Here is a 20,633-nt window from a genome sequence, read left to right on the forward strand (position 1 = left end):
TTACTTATACCCAACTAAGCCACACGTCATCTTAGTGCATTACAAACTATATTAAATCCCTCACATTAAATATATGTTGAGCCACAAGTTGGCCACAACAAAAATTAAATACCCATACATAAATTAAATTCCAAAAGGTGGCTCACAAAAAAATCATCATGAACAAAACCAAAACCAATACTGGTACTTGACACATACAAAAATACTCTGAATCCACTAGTTATAGTAACTTGGCATCCACTGAGAGCTATAGTAACTTGGTAGCCACTAGAAGCTATAGTAACTCAACATCCACTAATAGCTATAATAACTCAGTACCCACTAGGAGCTATAATAACTAAACATCCACTAATAGCTATACTAACTCGAGATCACTAGGAGCTATAGTAACTCGGTCTCTATTGAACTACTTGGCAACAATAGAAAATTGGAAACCACTAGCGCCGAGCTCTAATGTGCAGGATTGTAAGAAAGTTTGGGATGCTCTTGAATCAAAATCTCAATGTAATGTTGATATGGACATGCATGGCTTTAAGATTTAGTTTGAAAAGCTAAATCCCCTGAGGAGTTATAAACTAATGTACTTAAACATAATTTTTGAAACAACTGGTTTGAAATAAAACTATGCTAAGGAAAGTACCCCCTAAATCCTATATAATAATCTTTTAGTTCAAATAATGGGGTTGGCCCATTGCTCTAGATTTTCAGTATGTCTGACACTTGTTTACTTCCATTTTTTATAAGTGGCAAAAAATTTGAGTAAATCCTTTTGTAGGGGCATTTTGATCTACTATAGCCTTAATTTCAACATGCACTCAATCTTGTGAATAGGGTCCAATTTTTTTTGTTTTCTTCGAAATGATTCCTATATAAATTAATGATGGTGTCCACACAAGCAATGGTGGAAAAATGTTAGACTCTCATCTCTAAGAATTATTTCATTGTCTTCATTTTTTTACTAAAAGGATGTCAATACCTCTTGGGTTCCCCTTTCACGTTTGTCTTCAAATTTCATGATCCTAACATCAATACACTTGATATCATTATCCAGGATCTATTTGGGACATTCAATCTCCCTCAACAACTTTGATGTTTCCTCTATGCCATGCTTGATGGTTATTTTTCTCTGCTCTAAATTGGTTCTTGCAATGAAAAATAAATAAACATTCATGATAACTTCAAACATATCTATCAAGAACTTAGCAGTACCATCACTTCACTTTCTCATCTTCCCACACATTTAGTATAAACTGAACCTTTTCTACCATTATATCTAATCAATGTTCTATTTTTAGTTAATTCAAAGATTTAACTCACCCCATTGGCCATCATAGTACCTATCTAATCATTATAGACTCCATCTAATGATCTATCCTATTTAACTTGGTCAATGAAATTTTGATTAGCAAGGGAAGTAACATCTACTACTAAAGCACTACCTCAGATGGCTAATGCATCAAGATTTTGTAGGACGTGGATATATGTTGTCATTAACTTTATGGTTTTTTCTTAATTCCCTTTTTTCTTTCTAATCCTTCTAAATATTATGTTGAATTTTCTTGATGCTAGGATTAAAGATTTTCATGTCCAAAACCCTAGTCGTCATCCCAAGTTTAGTTCTTTCCACCAGTATGTCTTGTTGATGGACTTATTCCTATTTTTTGTCATTGGTGGGCTTGTAAATGTCTTCTATCTAATGCCCCTTTTTATCATCCACATCTAGCATAACTTCAATTTTTGGTTTCTTATTCTTGGGAATCAACCCAAGCTACTTGGCCACCATATCCTACACTAGAAGGTTGACTAGCACGATGGTTCTCTTCTTCCTAAATGAGTGGTCAAACCAATTAGGAGTGGAAATATTTGTCTATGTTTGAGGGTTTATAGATCGTAATGAGATCCTGATAGCCAGTGCATTTGAACTTACAATATTAACTTCATCATTCAGTCTCTCTTTTTTATCCATCTAGTCCATCATTTTCATAAAACTCTTGGAAATGGATTATGTATAATGTTATCTTCCACTAGGATCCATATCTGGGATTACCATGACCTCTTTATAATTTTTCCACTTTTGCCTCTGGGAGTGGGTGATCCTTTGTCATTCTTGAACTTGATCTTGAATTTCCTCATTTGTATAGGGTTTAACTTCTAGTTCTAGAACCTGTTCACCATGGTTGGACTTCATAAAATATCCTTCAACATAGACACAACTTTTTATTCATGTCAAAGTCTAAGAAGACACACCATATTTGCTTTGTTCAATAATTTATGGGTTTGACCAAAACAAGGGGTTTTTCATGTAATGAATACCAAGAGGACATGCACACTAAATGATCTAGAAATTATTGATCTATCATGATCTCTTACTCATTAATGAGTGCCTTCATTTGTACACGTATTGAAACTTTCATCCCATCATCACCTTAACCAATCAGCATTAATTTCCTATTTTTTCATCATTTTTAGAATGATTGAATATCCCAGTATTGTTATGTCTCTATATGAGGTTTTCTTTTAAGCTCATGAACTTTGAATTTTTTAACCATAGTATAATCAATTTGAGATTTAATTTCATCTCATCAAGAAATGTTAGAATGAAGTGCTCACAAAAAATCTATGAAATGATTAAGCAGCAAACTCTGAAGAAATAAGATTTTGATCTTGAACTAATTGTAGTTGTTCAAGATTCAAGTTTAACAGAGCACCAAAATCCACTATAAAACATGACACTTCATGTTGTGTGTATTATAGTAAAACAATGAATCAATGGACTTTGAACTGATAGGTTCAAGGTTCAAGTTCAAGGTACTAACTAGATAAAGGTTGAACCTAAGAAAAGTTTTTCAACACTCAGAAAAGGTGCTTGGGCACTAAATGATCTAAAAATTATTTATATATCATGATCTCTTATTCATTAATGAGTGCCTTCACTTCTACGTGTACCAAAACTATCATCCCATCATCACCTTGACCAATCAACATTAATTTCATGTTTTTAATCATTTTTAGAAAGATTGAATGTTTTTAATTAATTAATACATAAGACTGTGAACTAGAACTAATTATAGTAGTTCAAGGTTCAAGTAGAATAGAGCACCAAAATCTATTATAAAACGTGACACTTCATGTTGTGTGTATAATAGTGAAACAATGAATAAATGGACTTTGAACTGATAGGTTCAAGGCACTAACTAGATAAAAGTTGAACTTAAGCAAACTTTGTTGACACTTAGAAAAGGTTCCTCTAATACTTTGAAATTTTAAATTTCAAATTTTTGGTTCATGTTCAAGGATCAAATTTTTATTCAAGACCCATTTCAAATACTCAAAAAAATGGGAGAACCAAGTTCAAAACATGACTAACAAGGATGTAGCATCATAGGTATGAACATGATTTACCAATGCTTGTGGAATTTATGGGTTTCTTTATATTGGTATTATTCTATGAACAAATGTTTTTTAAAATATTGCTATACTTTATTAATTTTTAGGATTAACATCATCATCCCTCAGAGTTATTTCTTATTAGTGACCACAATTTAAATGTGATGCAGGAGCATCCAGAGGTATAAGGGCAATCCTGTGTCACCCAAAAAATGTACTTAGACTTAGTTTCTATTTTATGTCTTTACATTTTTGGATACCCATTTGGCTCAAATAAAGGTTCCAACTCTCATAGTTCAACTATCAGTGCATTTAAAAATCTCGAAAAAAATAGGAGCATGCAATTTGACCATCATTTTGGTGACCTAGAAGGTGTGACTTGGCCAGATGAATGTAATCGAGATTTAGAGCATTCTAGAAAAAGAATCAGGTCAAAAGGCCCCACGGTTTGAAAGTTATTGCAGTTTTTCGGGTTTTGGAGACCCCCTAAGAATGCTTCAAAGTCAGGTTTGGGGCATTAAATGACCTCGAAAAGGGTCAAAAAATGGGGGACAAGTGAAGCTGTCCATAGGGCTATAGAGCGCTTCGAGAGCTTTCCAAAAATGTAAACGGTTCGTCAATCAGAGTTACGGTTCAAAAGTTATGCCTCCCGGAAGTTCGGCTACCGTTTCTGGATTCTTCTAGAATTGCACCGACTTCTAACGCAGCTTTCGGAACCTTCTATTTTGTCGGTGGATGCCTACTAGCACTTTCTAGAATGTACTCCTAGTCCTTAACCCTTCGGGGTCTATTTAAGGAGATTTCTGGCATTGTAAAAGGCAGTTTGAATTGGAGCTTGAGAGGAGGTGCTAAAAGGAGAAATATTCTCCAGATTTATGCTATTGTAAGCCCGCAGGGCATGTTTTGAGTTTATTTTCTCTACACCGTTTGTACCAGCTTATTTTCTCAGTTAATATAATTTCCCCTTTCTATTGTGTCTATTCTGGTTGTTGGGTTGTGTCCCCCCCAAGTGGTATCAGAGCGGGTATTCTTGAGTGTGTAGACAGAGCACCGACTGTGAGGCAGTTTGCACTAGGACTGTGTGGTTGTGGGTTCGAGTTAGAAGATGCCTCCATGAAGAGAGCGTGGTGGAAGGGCCAGAGCTGTTGATCCTGAGGAGGTTAGAGCCCTCCAGAGACAGGTACAAGCATTGCAAGAGGAGCTTCGTAGAGGAGCAAATATTGCCGCAGATGACAATAGTGAGGATGACAATGAAGAGGAAGTAATGGAAGTTGATGGGGAAGTTTTGAATCCTGTAGAGGAAAGGCTTTTTAGGGCCATTTCTAGGTTTGGGAAAAGACCTACAATTGAAGTGGGTATATTTTTGGGAAATTTGAAACCAGATGAGTTGATCGATTGGATAATTGAACTGGACGAATACTTTGAGTATGAGGATATAAGGGACCCAGATAGGGTTAAGTTTGCAAAGGCCAAACTAAAAGGCCATGCCAAAATCTGGTGGCAAGAGATTCAACTGGAAAGACTTAGAAGAGGAAAGGAGAAGATCACAAGATGGGATCGCATGGTGGACAAATTGAAGAAGCAGTTCATTCTTGTGGACTACGAGCTTGATCTGTTTAAGAAGATGCATGGGTTAAAGCAAGCAGGAAGATCAGTCCAAGAATATACAGAGGAGTTTTACCGACTCCTGATTAGAGCGGGGCATGCAGAAGCAAATAAGGAGAAGGTTTCTCGTTATATCAGTGGGTTGCGACCTAGCATCCAGGAGGAATTAAGTCTGGTAAGAATGACCAGCGTTGAAGAAGCATACCAGTTTGCCCTACGAGTTGAAGAGAAGCTGAGTAAAAGGTTTGAAGGAAGACAAAGAGGGCGCGGCCAAGGAGGAAGGGGAAGCGGTAGATCATCTGGAGGCCGCAATGAAACTCAAAAGAAAAATGAAGATGAGAATACTAGCAGGAACTAGAGGAATGAGGGTTTCAACCGCTCTCGTGATCAAGACTTTGGAAATCAAAGAGGAAGAGGTAGAGGACATGGGCAAGGAAGAGGAGGCTTCCGTGGTACCTATTTCCATTGCAATGAAGAAGGTCATCGTGCCTTTGAATGCCCTCAAAGAAGGATAGATAGGAGAGCTGAGGGCCAAGCTAGGGTTGCTCATGTGGATGAGGATGCACAATCATCACATTCAGAGGATGCAGAAAGAGGAGAGACCTTGGTAAATGAAAGAGTCCTACTAAGTGGTGAAAATGAACCAGGACAACGGAGGAGTTTGTTCCGTACCAGATGCAAGTGTGAGGATAAATGTTGTGATGTGATCATTGATGGTGGTAGCACTGATAACTTGGTATCCGAAGAGATGGTCTCTAAGCTGAAGCTCAAGAGGGAGAAACATCCCCAGCCCTATCAGATTTCTTGGGTAAAAGATGATCATAAGGTCCTGGTAAGTGAACAATGTTTAGTAAAATTCAAAATTGGGAGTTACCATGATGAAGTTCTTTGTGATGTTATTTCGATGGATGTTTGCCATCTATTGTTGGGTAGACCATGGCAGTTTGATAGACATGCAATACATGATGGACATGCAAACACATACTCTCTGACAAAGGATGGAGTTTGCCACAAATTGAAGCCCATGAAAAAGGAAGGTGAAAAGGTATGTAGCAGTGCTAGAATTTGTCTTGTTGATGGAAGGAAGTTTTTAGATGGCATGAAACATCAGCGTATGTGCTATGCTTTGATTCCTAGGAAAGATAAAGAAGGTAGTAGTGAAATACCATTTGAAGTTTCAGATTTACTAGGGGAATTTGGAGATATTATCTCTGATAACGTTCCAGATGGATTGCCACCAGTAAGGCAAATTAGTCATCGAATAGATCTGATTCTAGGAGCTAGTTTGCCTAACAAGGTTGCTCACAGGATGACTCCTACTGAAACAGAGGAGCTAAATAGACAGGTTCAGGAGCTGTTGAGGAAGGGCTTGATTCGAGAGAGCCTGAGTCCATGTGCAGTACCTGCAGTACTCGCACCAAAAAAGGATGGAGAGTGGAGGATGTGTACAGATTCCCAAGCTATAAATAGGATAACCATCAAGTACTGATTTCCTTTGCCAAGGATGGATGATCTTATGGACTACTTGAGTGGAGCTGAGTACTTCACAAAGATAGATCTGAAGAGTGGCTATCATCAGATACGGATTCGAGAAGGAGATGAGTGGAAAACAGCCTTCAAGACCAAGGAGGGTCTTTATGAGTGGTTAGTCATGCCCTTTGGATTGACGAACACCCCAAGCACCTTCATGCGGCTCATGAATGAGGTACTTAAGAAGTTCTTGGGAAAATTTGTTATTGTCTATTTGGATGATATTTTAATTTTCAGCAAGACTTTGGAAGAACATTTACTGCATATTCGTAGTGTCCTTGAAAGGCTAAGGGAAGAGAAACTGTTAATTAATCTAAAGAAGTGTGTCTTTGCAAAAAGGGAGTTAGTCTATTTGGGATTTGTTATATCACCTGAAGGTCTCAAAATGGATCCAGAGAAGGTAAAAGCCATCTTGGAATGGCCTACTCCAAGGTCTGCTACTGAGGTAAGATCATTTCATGGTCTGGTTAGTTTCTACAGGAAGTTTATTAAGAATTTCAGTGGCATATGTGCACCTCTAACTGATACAATAAGAGGGGATAGAAAAGAGTTCAAATGGACTACAGCAGCTGCGAGAAGTTTTGAATTGCTAAAGAAGAAGGTGACTGAACAGCCTGTGTTGGCACTTCCAGATTTTAGAAAAGTATTCCAGGTGGACTGTGATGCTAGTGGTAGCGCTATTGGGGCTGTATTAAGCCAAGAAGGTAAGCCTATTGCATATTTTAGTGAAAAATTGAATGATGCAAAGAAGAAGTATTCTGTTTATGATCAAGAGTTCTATGCAATAGTTCAGGCCTTAAAGAAATGGAGGCATTATTTATTTCCAAAGGAATTTGTTTTGTATACTGATCATCAGGCATTACAGTACCTAAATAGCCAAGGTAAATTGAATCAGAGGCATATGAAGTGGGTAGAATTCTTGCAGAGTTATACATTTGTGTTAAAGCATAGAAGTGGAAAATCTAACATGGTTGCAGATGCATTAAGTAGGAGACAATTGTTGCTTACAACAATGCAGGTTGAAGTAGTTGGGTTTGATGAACTCAAGAATTTGTACCCTGAGGATCCTGATTTTGCTGAAGCATGGAAAGCTTGTAAAGAACCTGTTGCTGTAGATAGAACCAAGTGGTTAGACTATTTGATTCAGGATGGCATGTTGTTCAAAGGTAGTCAATTGTGCATTCCAAGGAGTTCCATGAGGGAAAATCTGATTAAGGAGAAACACAGTGGAGGGATGGCAGGACATTTTGGTCGGGATAAGACCATTGCCATTCTTAGAGAACATTATTTTTGGCCTCAAATTACACAGGATGTGAAGAAGTTTGTACAGAGTTGCCAGGTTTGTCAAGTTGCCAAGGGGTTTAGTCAAAATACTGGCCTATATCAGCCATTGCCTGTCCCATCAAGGCCATGGGAGGACATAAGTATGGATTTTGTTCTTGGATTGCCAAGGACACAAAGGGGTAATGACTCAGTATTCATGGTGGTTGATAGGTTCTCCAAAATGGCACATTTCATTCCATGCCACAAAACTCATGATGCTGTCCATATTGCAGACTTGTTTTTCAAAGAGGTGGTAAGACTACATGGTCTTCCAAGGAGTATAGTTTCTGACCGAGATACTAAATTTGTGGGGTATTTCTGGAGGACATTGTGGAAGAAGTTGAGAACAAACTTGAAATTCAGTTCCACGCATCACCCACAGACTGATGGCCAAACAGAAGTGGTAAATAGAAGTTTGGGCAATTTGCTGAGATGTTTAGTTGGAGATAAGCCCAAGGGATGGGATTTGATTCTACCACAAGCAGAGTTTGCTTATAATAACTTTGTAAATAGGAGTACTGGAAAATCACCATTTCAAATTGTATATGGAAATAGCCCAAGGACTGCACCAGAATTGAGGAAGATAGAACAAGGGGAGAGAACAAGTGTTGAAGCTGAGGATTTTGCTGAACACATCAAGCGTCTACATGAGGAGGTCCAAGCACACATTATCAAGATGAATCAAGAGTATAAAGCTAGGGCTGATCAAAGGAGAAGACATAAGGAATTCCAAGTAGGGGATCTTGTCATGGTGCACTTACGAAAAGAAAGATTTCCAGTTGGTACTTACAACAAGTTGAAAATGAAGAAATTTGGCCCCTGCAAGGTTTTGAAGAAACATAACTCAGGAAATGCATATGAGGTGGAGCTGCCAGATGGTATTCACATTTCTCCCATTTTCAACATTGCAGATTTAACAGAGTATCATGATGATGGTGCAGATGAGGAGCTGGTTTTAGAGCCATGCCCAATTCCTGCTTCTAAGAAGGAGGAGATAGAAGACATTCTAGATCATCGTGTGGGTAGGAGTACCAGAAACAGGCAGTATGAAGAGTATTTGGTCAAATGGAAAGGACGACCGATCGAAGACTCAACTTGGATTTCAGCAGCTGAGGTTTCCCATTTGGGATTTCCTCTACCATCCATAAAGTGACAGGGTCACTTTTCAATCTACCCTGGGTGTCTGATGCAGGAGCATCCAGAGGTATAAGGGCAATCCTGTGTCACCCAAAAAATGTACTTAGACTTAGTTTCTATTTTATGTCTTTACATTTTTGGATACCCATTTGGCTCAAATAAAGGTTCCAACTCTCATAGTTCAACTATCAGTGCATTTAAAAATCTTGAAAAAAATAGGAGCATGCAATTTGACCATCATTTTGGTGACCTAGAAGGTGTGACTTGGCCAGATGAATGTAATCGAGATTTAGAGCATTCTAGAAAAAGAATCAGGTCAAAAGGCCCCATGGTTTGAAAGTTATTGCAGTTTTTTGAGTTTTGGAGACCCCCTAAGAATGCTTCAAAGTCAGGTTTGGGGCATTAAATGACCTCGAAAAGGGTCGAAAAATGGGGGACGAGCAAAGCTTGTCCATAGGGCTATAGAGTGCTTCAAGAGCTTTCCGAAAATGTAAACAGTTCGTCAATCGGAGTTACGGTTCAAAAGTTATGCCTCCCGAAAGTTCGGCTACCGTTTCTGGATTCTTCTAGAATTGCACCGACTTCTAACGCAGCTTTCGGAACCTTCTATTTTGTCGGTGGATGCCTACTAGCACTTTCTAGAATGTACTCCTAGTCCTTAACCCTCCGGGGTCTATTTAAGGAGATTTCTGGCATTGTAAAAGGCAGTTCGGATTGGAGCTTGAGAGGAGGTGCTAAAAGGAGAAATATTCTCTAGATTTATGCTATTGTAAGCCCGCAGGGCATGTTTTGAGTTTATTTTCTCTGCACTATTTGTACCAGCTTATTTTCTCAGTTAATATAATTTCCCCTTTCTATTGTGTCTATTCTGGTTGTTGGGTTGTGTCCCCATCAAAATGTTGAGTGATGGCATGGCTAAAATAGAAGAAAGCAAGTAGGGAAGTTAAAGATGGCAAGAATGATGGCAAACAGATGACTAAACAAAAAGTTTTAGCAATAGTAAAAGATGGGGGTCACTTTGTATAAAAGAATACCAAGTAAATGCCATATTGAACTACCATTAATATATTTTTTGTATCATGTCTTATAGGTCTTTCATGCCTTGTAGGCTATAAATAGAATAATCAAGGCCACGTTTCTAAGGAATTTATGAGATTACTTATTATAATGATTACTGTGAGCTTTCTTTCTGTCAGCTAAAATCTAAGATTGCCAAGAAAAGAGCAAGTGTAAGCCCTTAAGCTACCTGTTTATTGAACTATAATAAGAATTCAAGACATCAAAAAATTTGACCAAGTATAGCTCTAAAAGGTAAAAAACTTCCACAATTTCTAGAGTTTTCAGGAATTTTCCTTTAATGGCTCTTGCCCATGCATTTCAAAATTCTACTCCCACCCATGCATTTCAACCTTTGGCTCTAGACTGTGTTGCTATGTTGGATGCCCATGGTGTGGTGGTTGCCTCTGCTGTGACATGAATTTTTGCTACATCTACTTATGTGGCTTCCTTTGTCTGAGTGAATACTATGCCCCTTCCTATTGTGGCTAAGATCATTGTTGTAGGATCTGAAACTAATGCTCCAACTATGGATGCCTTTATTAATGTCTCTCAAGTTACTATGGGGCAGTCTTCTATCTCTTATGCAGATGTGGTTTCTTTTGAAGTATTAATGCTCTGGTTCTAAGGAATGGGTCTCATTCGGCTATGGTTAGTTTAGATCTACTCTGTGGCACATGATTTTTTTATTATGAAATTTTTTATACTAATGATAGGAATGCCATCCTATGTTGTGGTTTCTCTTCGGATGAAAGGTTCCCCTTAATGGCCAAACCTTGGTATCTAACATTTAATCCAACTACTATGTCCTTTAATAGAATTCCTCTATGGGTTACGTTGTCAAATCTTCCCCTTCACTTGTGGCAGGACTCAGTCTTGGAGGCTCTTAGGGAAGCCCTTGGGGTTTTCCTATTCATTCATTTGGTCTTCTCTAGTATCTATAGGACAACGTATGCTCTTATCCTTGTGGAGATGGAAATCTCTAAGGGGCTCCCTATCATGTTGAAATTGGCTTCTTCAAGTGGTTCCTTGATTCAATTTCTTGATTGTGAAGGTATTCCCTTCATATGTAGGAAATGTAATAAAATTGGCCATCTTCCTACTTAATGCCCCTCTGATTGATAAGGTTAGATTGAAGAAATCACCTTCTTGGTGGTTGGGGACTTCAGATGATCACTATATGGTTTATAAAGTTTCTTCAGATGTGGATGGGTTGGATAGCTTCTCACATGTTAATCTCACTTTGGATGAGGATTTTGTTGATCTCTTTAATGATTTTCATGTTGTCCCTATGACAGTTTTGACTCCAAAGATTATTGTTGATCTATTTCCTGTTGCTAACTCTATTGTTCCTTTGACAACTTTGAGTCAAAATTTTGTTTTTGTCCCTTCTACTATTAAGATTGTCCAGAGTTCTATTGTTAGTTCTCCTGTTGTGGGGGTTTTGGGGGTTGGTGGGGATTGGAAGAAAGCTGTGCGAAAGGTGGAGGATGGTTGGACTTCGGTTAAAGGGAAAAGGGGCAAATCCTCCAAACCTTCATTTGATATGTCTTTACATTCTCAAATGAATGGACCAAAATGAAAATCTTGATGGTTTGAGGTCTCTTGGGTTGTTTTCCCTCTTGATGGGAACCTTTCTGTGTCCCTCTAGTTGGTTAGGTGGTTTTCCATAGGTGTTTTAAGATTCTGATTGTTTTATCTTTCTTGTCCCTTTGTACAAGGTTGTGGGTCCTTTCAAAACCTATTTCTACTTAATCAAAACTTCCACAATTTCTATAAAAAAATATTACTATTATTTTTTCTTGTTTCTAGCTTTCATATTAATTGCTTTGTGGTGAGAAAAAAAAATCATATGACAAGCAATAGGCTTGATAAACCCTCCTCTACAATTGTATCAATAAAGATTAACATAGAATTATAAACAACCATCAACATTCATCTATCCCACCTTTACCAAAAAAATTGAGTTTTAAAGTTGGCAAAAAATTTATTACAAAAAACTATTTTGGGCTCATTGCTTTTTCTTGTGCTCTGTAGGTATAATCATCATCAAAGAACTAATACTCCCACCTTCGCTCTTGATGAAAAGACGAAGATGTTACAATTTTCTTCTAATAATTTATTAAATTTTTATTAATGTATTACTGATGTATTAAACATTTAAATATTTACCATTTGTCTTTGTCAATATTGATACAAGATATAAAATGACCATATAATAATTTAAACAATATTCACATAGCTTCAATAAAGATGTCGATTTTTTATATATATGTCAACCCCCTTCAATACATTCTTATGCCCAACAACATTTATAATAATTTATTAACATTAAAAATCATTTTAATTTTATTGTTCTTGTATTAAACAAGAACTATCAATTTACCTTTAATCTTATCACAATTTTCTAAATAGATTGTAATTTCAAGCCCCTACAAACTATCAATTTACCTTTAATCTTATCACAATTTTCTAGATAGATTGTAATTTGAAGCCCCTACAATCTCCTCTTTGTGGAGCTAACCATGGAACAATTGATCTTTGAAAATTAAATAAAAATAAATAAATAAATTAGTATATTTATTTATTCAAGACAAATACAAAACAAAAGCAAGTATTTTAATAATGAAAAAATCAACTGCTAGTACATTACAATGAATTGGCACTGGATATTACGATAGAAGTCTGTCCGAGTGTTGAGAACAGACGACTACTATAGACGACTATTATGAGAATCAATCAATGAAAACCAACAAAACTAAGATGTGAACCCTGTTCGAAGAGATCAATGGAAAACAATACAATAATATGTCCAAATTGAGACGAAACGTGCAAATCTAGCTAATTTGAAACCATCAATGGTGATAAATACTTCCACCTTTTCTTCCATTTCCTATAAATCTGTTGTTTGTAGAACCCGAGCATTGAATCGAAGGCTTGCCAACGCATTGACTGCACACATTTCATCAACAGCGTCAACCAACAGTGGTTAGAGAATCCTTATGGGAAAACTTTTCTATTATTCGCATCTAAATGAAAATCATGGTATGAAATCCTAAATAACAAAGGAATCGTTGATGTAATATGAGAGAATATATACCAAAGTCAGATGGAGATTGTGAATCATGGTCGACAATGACTGTTCTGCGTTGAATGTTAACAGTGACGTTCTCAACTCCATCTCGTGCCCGCAGCGAGCTTCTAATCCTTCCTTCATCGGATTCCCTGCATATTCCCTCAATACACAGACTTGTTCTCTTCATTATGGTAATCTAGTAATGATCCTATCCAATTCAAAGGGCAGATGAATATGATGGAGCAAAATCAAGAGTATGATGTTTGCCTTGAATTAGAAGAGCAAATGAAGATTTGGGATAACTGAGATTTATGATCTATGCCTTGAACCGTTGAAGTGTATTTATAATTGAAAGCAAGAGTGATCTACAAGAAATGTGTTCTTCCTCGTAGTGAACATGAAACAATCTCGAAATTGTGTTAACGCGGAGAAGACAATTTAACTCCCTTGATCTATATCTGTTTAGCTGACTTCCACCTTAATATTTTTGGAGATTTGCTTAATTTAGGAGGATTTATTCATTGCGGGATGCAACGAGAATTGGGTTTACAGTGTAGAGAGAAAACATTTACGTGAAGACTCAACTGTATATGAATGCGTTAATTTCCATGGGGAAATTGTACTGAAATTGGTAAGAAGGGAGGAGAATCTCAACTTTGAGGTTTTGAGGGGTTGGTGCAAATAGTCAGCCATGCAATTTCTTTATTAAATTTGACTTTAAAGATTGTGACTAAGTTTCACGTCAATCGACGAAGCTGCCAAGAAATGCACGCTCACGAATTCGCAATCTTTGACAAGTACCCTGTTTGTATTGTTATGTCGTGAACGTGGTTAATACGTTTGATGTCAATTTAATTTTTTTTTAAAATATGGTTTTGTAATTTTTTATTCAATTGTTATTGTTTAATATTTATCTAATATTTAAAAAGTATTTATTTGTTGTAACATATTGTTATTTCAAAATGTCAGCACCTTAGTAGGCTTTAGTTTATTGGTATAGGTGGGGGTTTCTCAAAAAATCTACTAGGGCTCAAATCTTGTTAAGTGCATGGTTTTGGATGATGAAGCTAGCATCATGCCTTAAGATGGATTTTGAAAAAGAAGGTTCTCTAAACTTTCAACAAAAAAAATTGTAAATGCACAACTAACTTTTACATTTTTGATAAAAATATAAATTAAATCATAGTTTGTTTGAAATAAGCTAGTATTAAGTGCATTATTATTGAAGTGCAGGAGCTTGTCTTGGTCTCATCTTTTAAATAGGTAAGAATTAAACAAGGTGTAGAATCCTTTACAAATCAACCATTAAAACTACTAGAAACATGAGAACAACAAATTGCATAAAATGACGAATGAGAGCAAGAGCTTTGGCTAGAGTGATAACAAATTGGAGATTAGGGACTAGACCTTGAACTAATATTACCTTAGATTTAAACCTTCATTCTTTCGGATTGACTCGATAACCTTAAATAAGTGTCTTGTGCTATAGATAGGATAACCTAGCAAAGGGCTCAAGAAATTACCCAAAATATAGGAAGAGAAAATAAGCTTCCATTAAAACTTACATAAAAATGAAAGAGAATGAAAGAGGAAGGTGGAAGGAAATAAAGTAGTTGGCAACACCAAGAGGAAGAGGACATTCACTAACTTGAATCGAGGAGTGATCACACATAGGCCTTTGGATTGGAACACTTTTCAATCCATAAACCTCCATTTTCTAATTAAATCCTCTATACACAACACTTTTAATGTCATCTCTATCTAATTTAGATGGATGTAGAATAGCCAAAAAAAAAAATGTCTCAAAATCTCTCAAATATGGCATCATTGAAAAGAGCTCATAAAATTAGACCTGGTGCGATTTGAATGGGGTCAAAAGGAGATCATATGCAAAACATATTATCAAGCAAAGGTCTGGTCAAACTAGCAAACTTGAGGTTGAGAGGAAAATTGGTGGAAAATGGATTGTCCCAAGTCCAAGAAAAAATTACACCAAATTATAGCACTCATCGTGTTGATTCTCAAACTATTTTTTGGCTTTGAAAACAAAGTCTAAATGGAGTAGTAATGGCCGGTCAAAGTTAGCTAGGAAAAGGGTTGGCTAGATGATATTAGCATCCTAATAAGGATCATGTTTTAATCCCACAATAACACCTAGTAGTCAAGACTTGTGATTTTGTAGTTAAAAGCTAACACATGGCAAGTTGATGATGGTGTTACAATAGTAGAATTCAATGTAAACCAACTAGCTAGTGATGCATGCCACAAGGTAAGTGAATAAACACATGGCAGCGTGATGAAGGCGTTACAATAAGGTAATTGCAGGATCATGGTCAACCAAACTATGACCTTAAGTGGCGGTGAAAAACTAGCAAACTTTGGTTATGTTAACTTGACACATACTTTTAAAGTATTTATGAGTTTTATATCAAAAAGTTGTAAGAAAAGAATCTATAGGAAATTGAATGTAGTCTCTAAAAAACTAGGCCTTATCTAAAGAAAAAATTATATGATTTGTCAAAATTTTGGATTTTAGTGCAATACTACAAAACTTTCAAGGTGAAAATAAAAAGTAGGTGTATGTTTGACTACCTTAATCAAAATCAAATGATAATATTTTTTAATATAATTATAGATATAAAAAGTAGAATCATGCCCGAATGTGATGCTAATTTTTGGGTATTTTTACTCCAAATAAATAATTAAATATGAATTTTCTACTATAACTTGTTCAGAATAAAACAACTCCTGTGTCTAACAACCTTAACTAATTGAAAACTTTACAAAATTAATTTTTACTTTTTCGTTTTCTTATACTAGGCAAAGCATAGAATGTGAGACAAATTTTGGATTTCAAAAATGTTATACTGTTTGAAAGTTATAGCTATTTTTTAATAAGTATCTCAATCAATAGTTTACAGACATCCTCATTAAAAATAAACTAATAAATACTTATCAAACTCATAATTTGACAACAATTATATCGATGGAATCTTGAGAGTGTTATCAAAAAGCGCTTTTTGTTTCATTGAATTTAGATGAAAAAAATATTGTCATATGGCTACTCAAAGTCTAAGTGTCACAGAAACATGTCTCAAACACGTTTTTTGAGTTGACCAAAGAGGTTTGGTAAATACTAGGCCTAATCAAGTACTCAATCCTAGATCATGTACCTGATCCTAGATCGTGTGCTCAAAATGTGGCAGCAAGAAACAAAATTTCAATAATTGTGGTGGGAAATAATTGTACATTTTAAATAAAAAAGTTAACAAACATATTTAAATATACTTTCACATTTAAAATATAATGATATGTTTGAAAATGATTAATTCTAATTTTAAATTTTAATATTATATAACAAAACTTATTGTTGTAATATTATATATGATTAGATTATATACTAGTATCATGCTACTATATATTATTATATAGTATTATATATTATCTATATAATATTATAAATATTATTTGTATATTATTATTATTATATTAAATATATATTACTATAATATATATTATTACATAGTATTAGAAATTATCACATAGTAGTATATAGTTTATTAAATTGCAATATGATTGATTATCTTATGCCCCTAGGGGTCCTAGGGTACCCTACGGATATAGGGTAATCGATGTAATGGGTTGAATGTGGTTGTCGGCTAGCCCACAACCTCATTCAACCCATTGCATATATTACACTATGTCCCTAGGGATTGTAGGCTATCCCATGACCCATTTTGACCTATTGCATCATGACAAGCATCCCTAGGGGTTGTAGGACCCTTGGGACATAGGGTAATCAATTTTATGGGTCAAATAGGGTCATAGGCTATTCGATGACCCCATTCAACCCATTACATTGCGATATGTGTCTCTAGGGGTCCATAGACACCTAGGAACATAGGGTAATCGATGCGATGGGTTGAATGGGTTTGTAGGCTAGACCATGAGCTCATTTGATCCATTGCATCATCACATGTTGTTCCTAGGACCCCTAGGGAAATAGGGTGATTGATGCGATGGGTCGAATGTGTTTTGATGTAAAGCCTAATCAGACTCAGAGGTTTATTCAGTGTGGTTTCCCTCTAGATTATTTCTATGGGCATTTGGGGGCAGTGCCCCCAAGATGGGATCAAGGGGCGATAACCCTGCAAGGTCCTAGGGCTGCACCCCACGTTCGCTCCCTATTTCAATAAAGGGTGGGGTCAAGAGGAAATGCCCTAGCGGGGATTTTTGGGGGCAACACATGCAAAGCCAAAAATGCTCTTATATTGTAAAATGCATTACATACTATTTTTTTATTATTCTAGCCCCAATTTTGTAAGCAACAAAAAGCTTGTATAAAAAGGGCTTAGGGTTCATCATTTTCATAATGTGTGATGTGAAAAATAGTTCTTGCGACAGTATTGAGCTATAAGAGATTATGGATTATAATCAGGTTGTAATCACTAGATAATAATAATATTGGACTTGTTATTGGTAGATGTACCCTTGGGATTGGGTACACCATGTTAAATCTCGGTGTCCTATGTTCTCTTATGTGCAATCTATTATTTTTTGATACAAGTTATATTTTCATGTAACTATTATTTCTGTCTAAGGTTAATCCTAATATAATGGGGTTGTAGGATATCCACTGACCCCATTCAACCCATTGCATCTCCACATGTGTGTCCACAACCCCATTCAACCAATTGCATCATGACATGTGTCCCTAGGGGTCCTAGGGCTCCTAGGAAAATAGGGTAATTGATACTATGCATTGAATGGGGCCGTAGGTTAGTCCACCACCCAATTGGACCCATTGCACCATGACATGTGTTCCTAGGGGTCCCAGGACCCCTAGCAACATAGGATTATCAATGTAATGGGTCAAATGGGGTCTTCAGCTAGCTCATGACCTCATTCAACCTATTGCATTGTGACATGTATACCTAGGGGTCTTAAGACCTCTAGGGACATATCTTAATCAATGCTATGTGATGAATGGGGTTGTAGGCTAGCCCACAAACCCATTAAACCCATTGTATTGCTAGATGTGTCCCTAGGTATCCTAGGATCCCTAGGGACATAGGGTAATTGATGTAGTGGGTCCAATAGGGTCGTTGACATACCCACAACCCCATGTGACCCATTACATCATGACATGTGTCCCTAGGGGTCCTAGGACCCTTAGCGAAAGAGGGTAATCAATGAAATGGGTCATATGGGATCGCGGAATAGCCCATGACTTTATTTGACCCATAGCATCATGACATTTGTCCCTAGAGGTCCTAAGGCACCTAGGGATACAGGGTAACTGATGTAATTGATTGAATGAGGTTGTAGGCTACCCCATGACCCCATTGGACCCATTGCATCATGACATGTGTCCCTAAGGATCCTAGGACACATACGGACATAGAGTTATCGATGCAATGGGTCAAATGGCCCACGACCCCATTTGACCCATTGGATTGTCACATGTGTCCCTAGGGGTCCTAGAACTAGGGGTCCTTTAGGACCCCTAGGGACATAGGCTAATCAATGCTATGGGTCAAATGGGGTGATAAACTAGCCCATGACCCTAGTGGACCCATTGCAATGTGACATGTCTCCCTAGAGGTCTTAGTACCCCTAAGGACATAGTATAATCAATAAAATGGGTCCAATGGGGACATAGGCTAGCACACAACCGCATTTGACCCATTGCATCATGACATGTGTCCCTACACATCGTATGATCCCTAGGGACATAGGGTAATCGATGCAATGGATTGAATGGGGTCACAAGCAAGCTCATGACCCCATTTGACTCACTGCATCACAATGTGTCCCTAGGGACATAGGATAATCAATGCAATGGGTCAAATGGGTTTGTGGGCTAGCTCACAATCTTATTCGACCCATTGCATTGCAAAATGTGTAATCAATTCAATGGGTCAAATGGAGTTTTAGTCTAGCCCATGACCCCATTGGACTAATTGCATGACAACATGTGTCCCTTGGGGTCCTAAGACCCCTAGGGACATAGGGTAATTGGTGCTATGGGTCGAATGGGGTCATAGGCTAGCCCACGATCGCATTGGACCCAATGCATCATGACATGTGTCCCTAGGGTTTCTAAAGACATAGGGTAATCAATGCAATGGGTTAAATGTAGTCATTGGCTAATGTATGATCCCATTTCACCTATTAAATCATGACATGTGTCCATAGGGGTCCTAGGGTAATCGATAAAATGGGTCAAATGGGGTCCTCGAACCCCTAGCGACATAGGGTAATCGATGCAATGGGTGCAACCCCATGACCCCATTGGACCCATTGCATCATGACATGTGTCCCTAGGGATCCTTTATAGGGATCCTTGGGTAATCGATAAAATGGGTCAAATGGGGTCCTAGTTCCCCTAGGAACATAGGGTAATCGATGCAATGGGTGCAAGCCCATGACCCCATTGGACCAATTGCATTATGATATCAGTCCCTAGGAGTTCTAGGACCCCTAGGAACATAGGGTAATTGATGTGATAGGTCCAATGAGGGTTGGGGTTGTCAGATAGCCCACAACCCCATTTGACTCATTACATCATGACATGTGTTATTAGGGCACTAGGATTCCTAAGGACATAAGGTAATAAATGCAATGGGTTGGATGGGGTTGTGGACTAGCCCATGACTCCATTGGACCTATTGCATCATGACATTTTCCCCTAAGGGTCCTAGGACCCCTAGGAACATAAGGTAATCTATGCAATGGGTCAAATGGAGTCCTAAGCTAGCACACAACCCTATTGGACTCATTGTATCGTGATATTTGTCCCTAGGGGTCCTACTGTATATGAGCAATGTTAGTATGCTAATAGAAACCAAATTTAAATAAAGCTTCTACAAACTAAACAAAATTCATAAACTTCAAGATAGACTAAGGTGAGCTCTCAATTAAGAATATGAGCCATTAATGGGCTCTCTCAATAAGAAGCTCTCTTATTGAGTGGCTTTGTCTAAATAGATAGGATGTATGCTCAAGCTTATGCTTCAAAAAGGGCTTCAAATGGAGTTGGAATTTGGGTGTGAGTGTATGGTTTTGATATAAAATGGCTTCTTAAAATGGCATTATGACTTTACTTCATGGATTGTGTTATTTTGCAAAGGAAAAGGATCCAATTTATAGGCAAGAGGCTTGAGGGATTGAGGGCTAAGATACAAGGATGGAAAAAAGCTCATGGAGGGCTCAGATTGCATGAGAAGAGAGCACATGGATTGTGCTTCCTTACAGTCAATGAGGGAGTGACACATGTCATAGGGTGAGAGGATGGAGGAAAGGGGAAGGATGAGTCAACAAAGGAGGCTCAATGGGATAAAGTCTTCATAAAGACCCTCATAATGGCTTGTAAGAGCAATAAAAGGGCTTGGAAGATCATTTATGGCCTAGTGTGCTTCATAAAGTTTTATTGTTGAGATATTTTGAGGGAGATGAGAGCAATTTCGACTTGGGCTTGATTAGGAGGGTTTTAAGCTTGCTTAGGATTGTGCAAATG

General features: G+C 37.3%; 1 long non-coding RNA gene across 1 annotated transcript; it reads right to left on the reverse strand.

Moving 5' to 3' along the window:
* Positions 1–12,591: 12,591 nt before the first annotated feature.
* On the reverse strand, positions 12,592–13,411 carry LOC149571079 (uncharacterized). Its single transcript, XR_016358395.1, has 2 exons — positions 13,139–13,411; positions 12,592–12,990 (listed from the first exon to the last, which is right to left on the reverse strand). It is a non-coding gene; the product is annotated as an uncharacterized LOC149571079 (long non-coding RNA).
* Between the last annotated feature and the right edge of the window lie 7,222 nt (positions 13,412–20,633).

This window comes from Cupressus sempervirens, chromosome 2 (assembly GCF_028749045.1).
Source record: "Cupressus sempervirens isolate cs-2001-9-10 chromosome 2, ASM2874904v1, whole genome shotgun sequence".
Classification (NCBI taxonomy): Eukaryota; Viridiplantae; Streptophyta; class Pinopsida; order Cupressales; family Cupressaceae; genus Cupressus; species Cupressus sempervirens.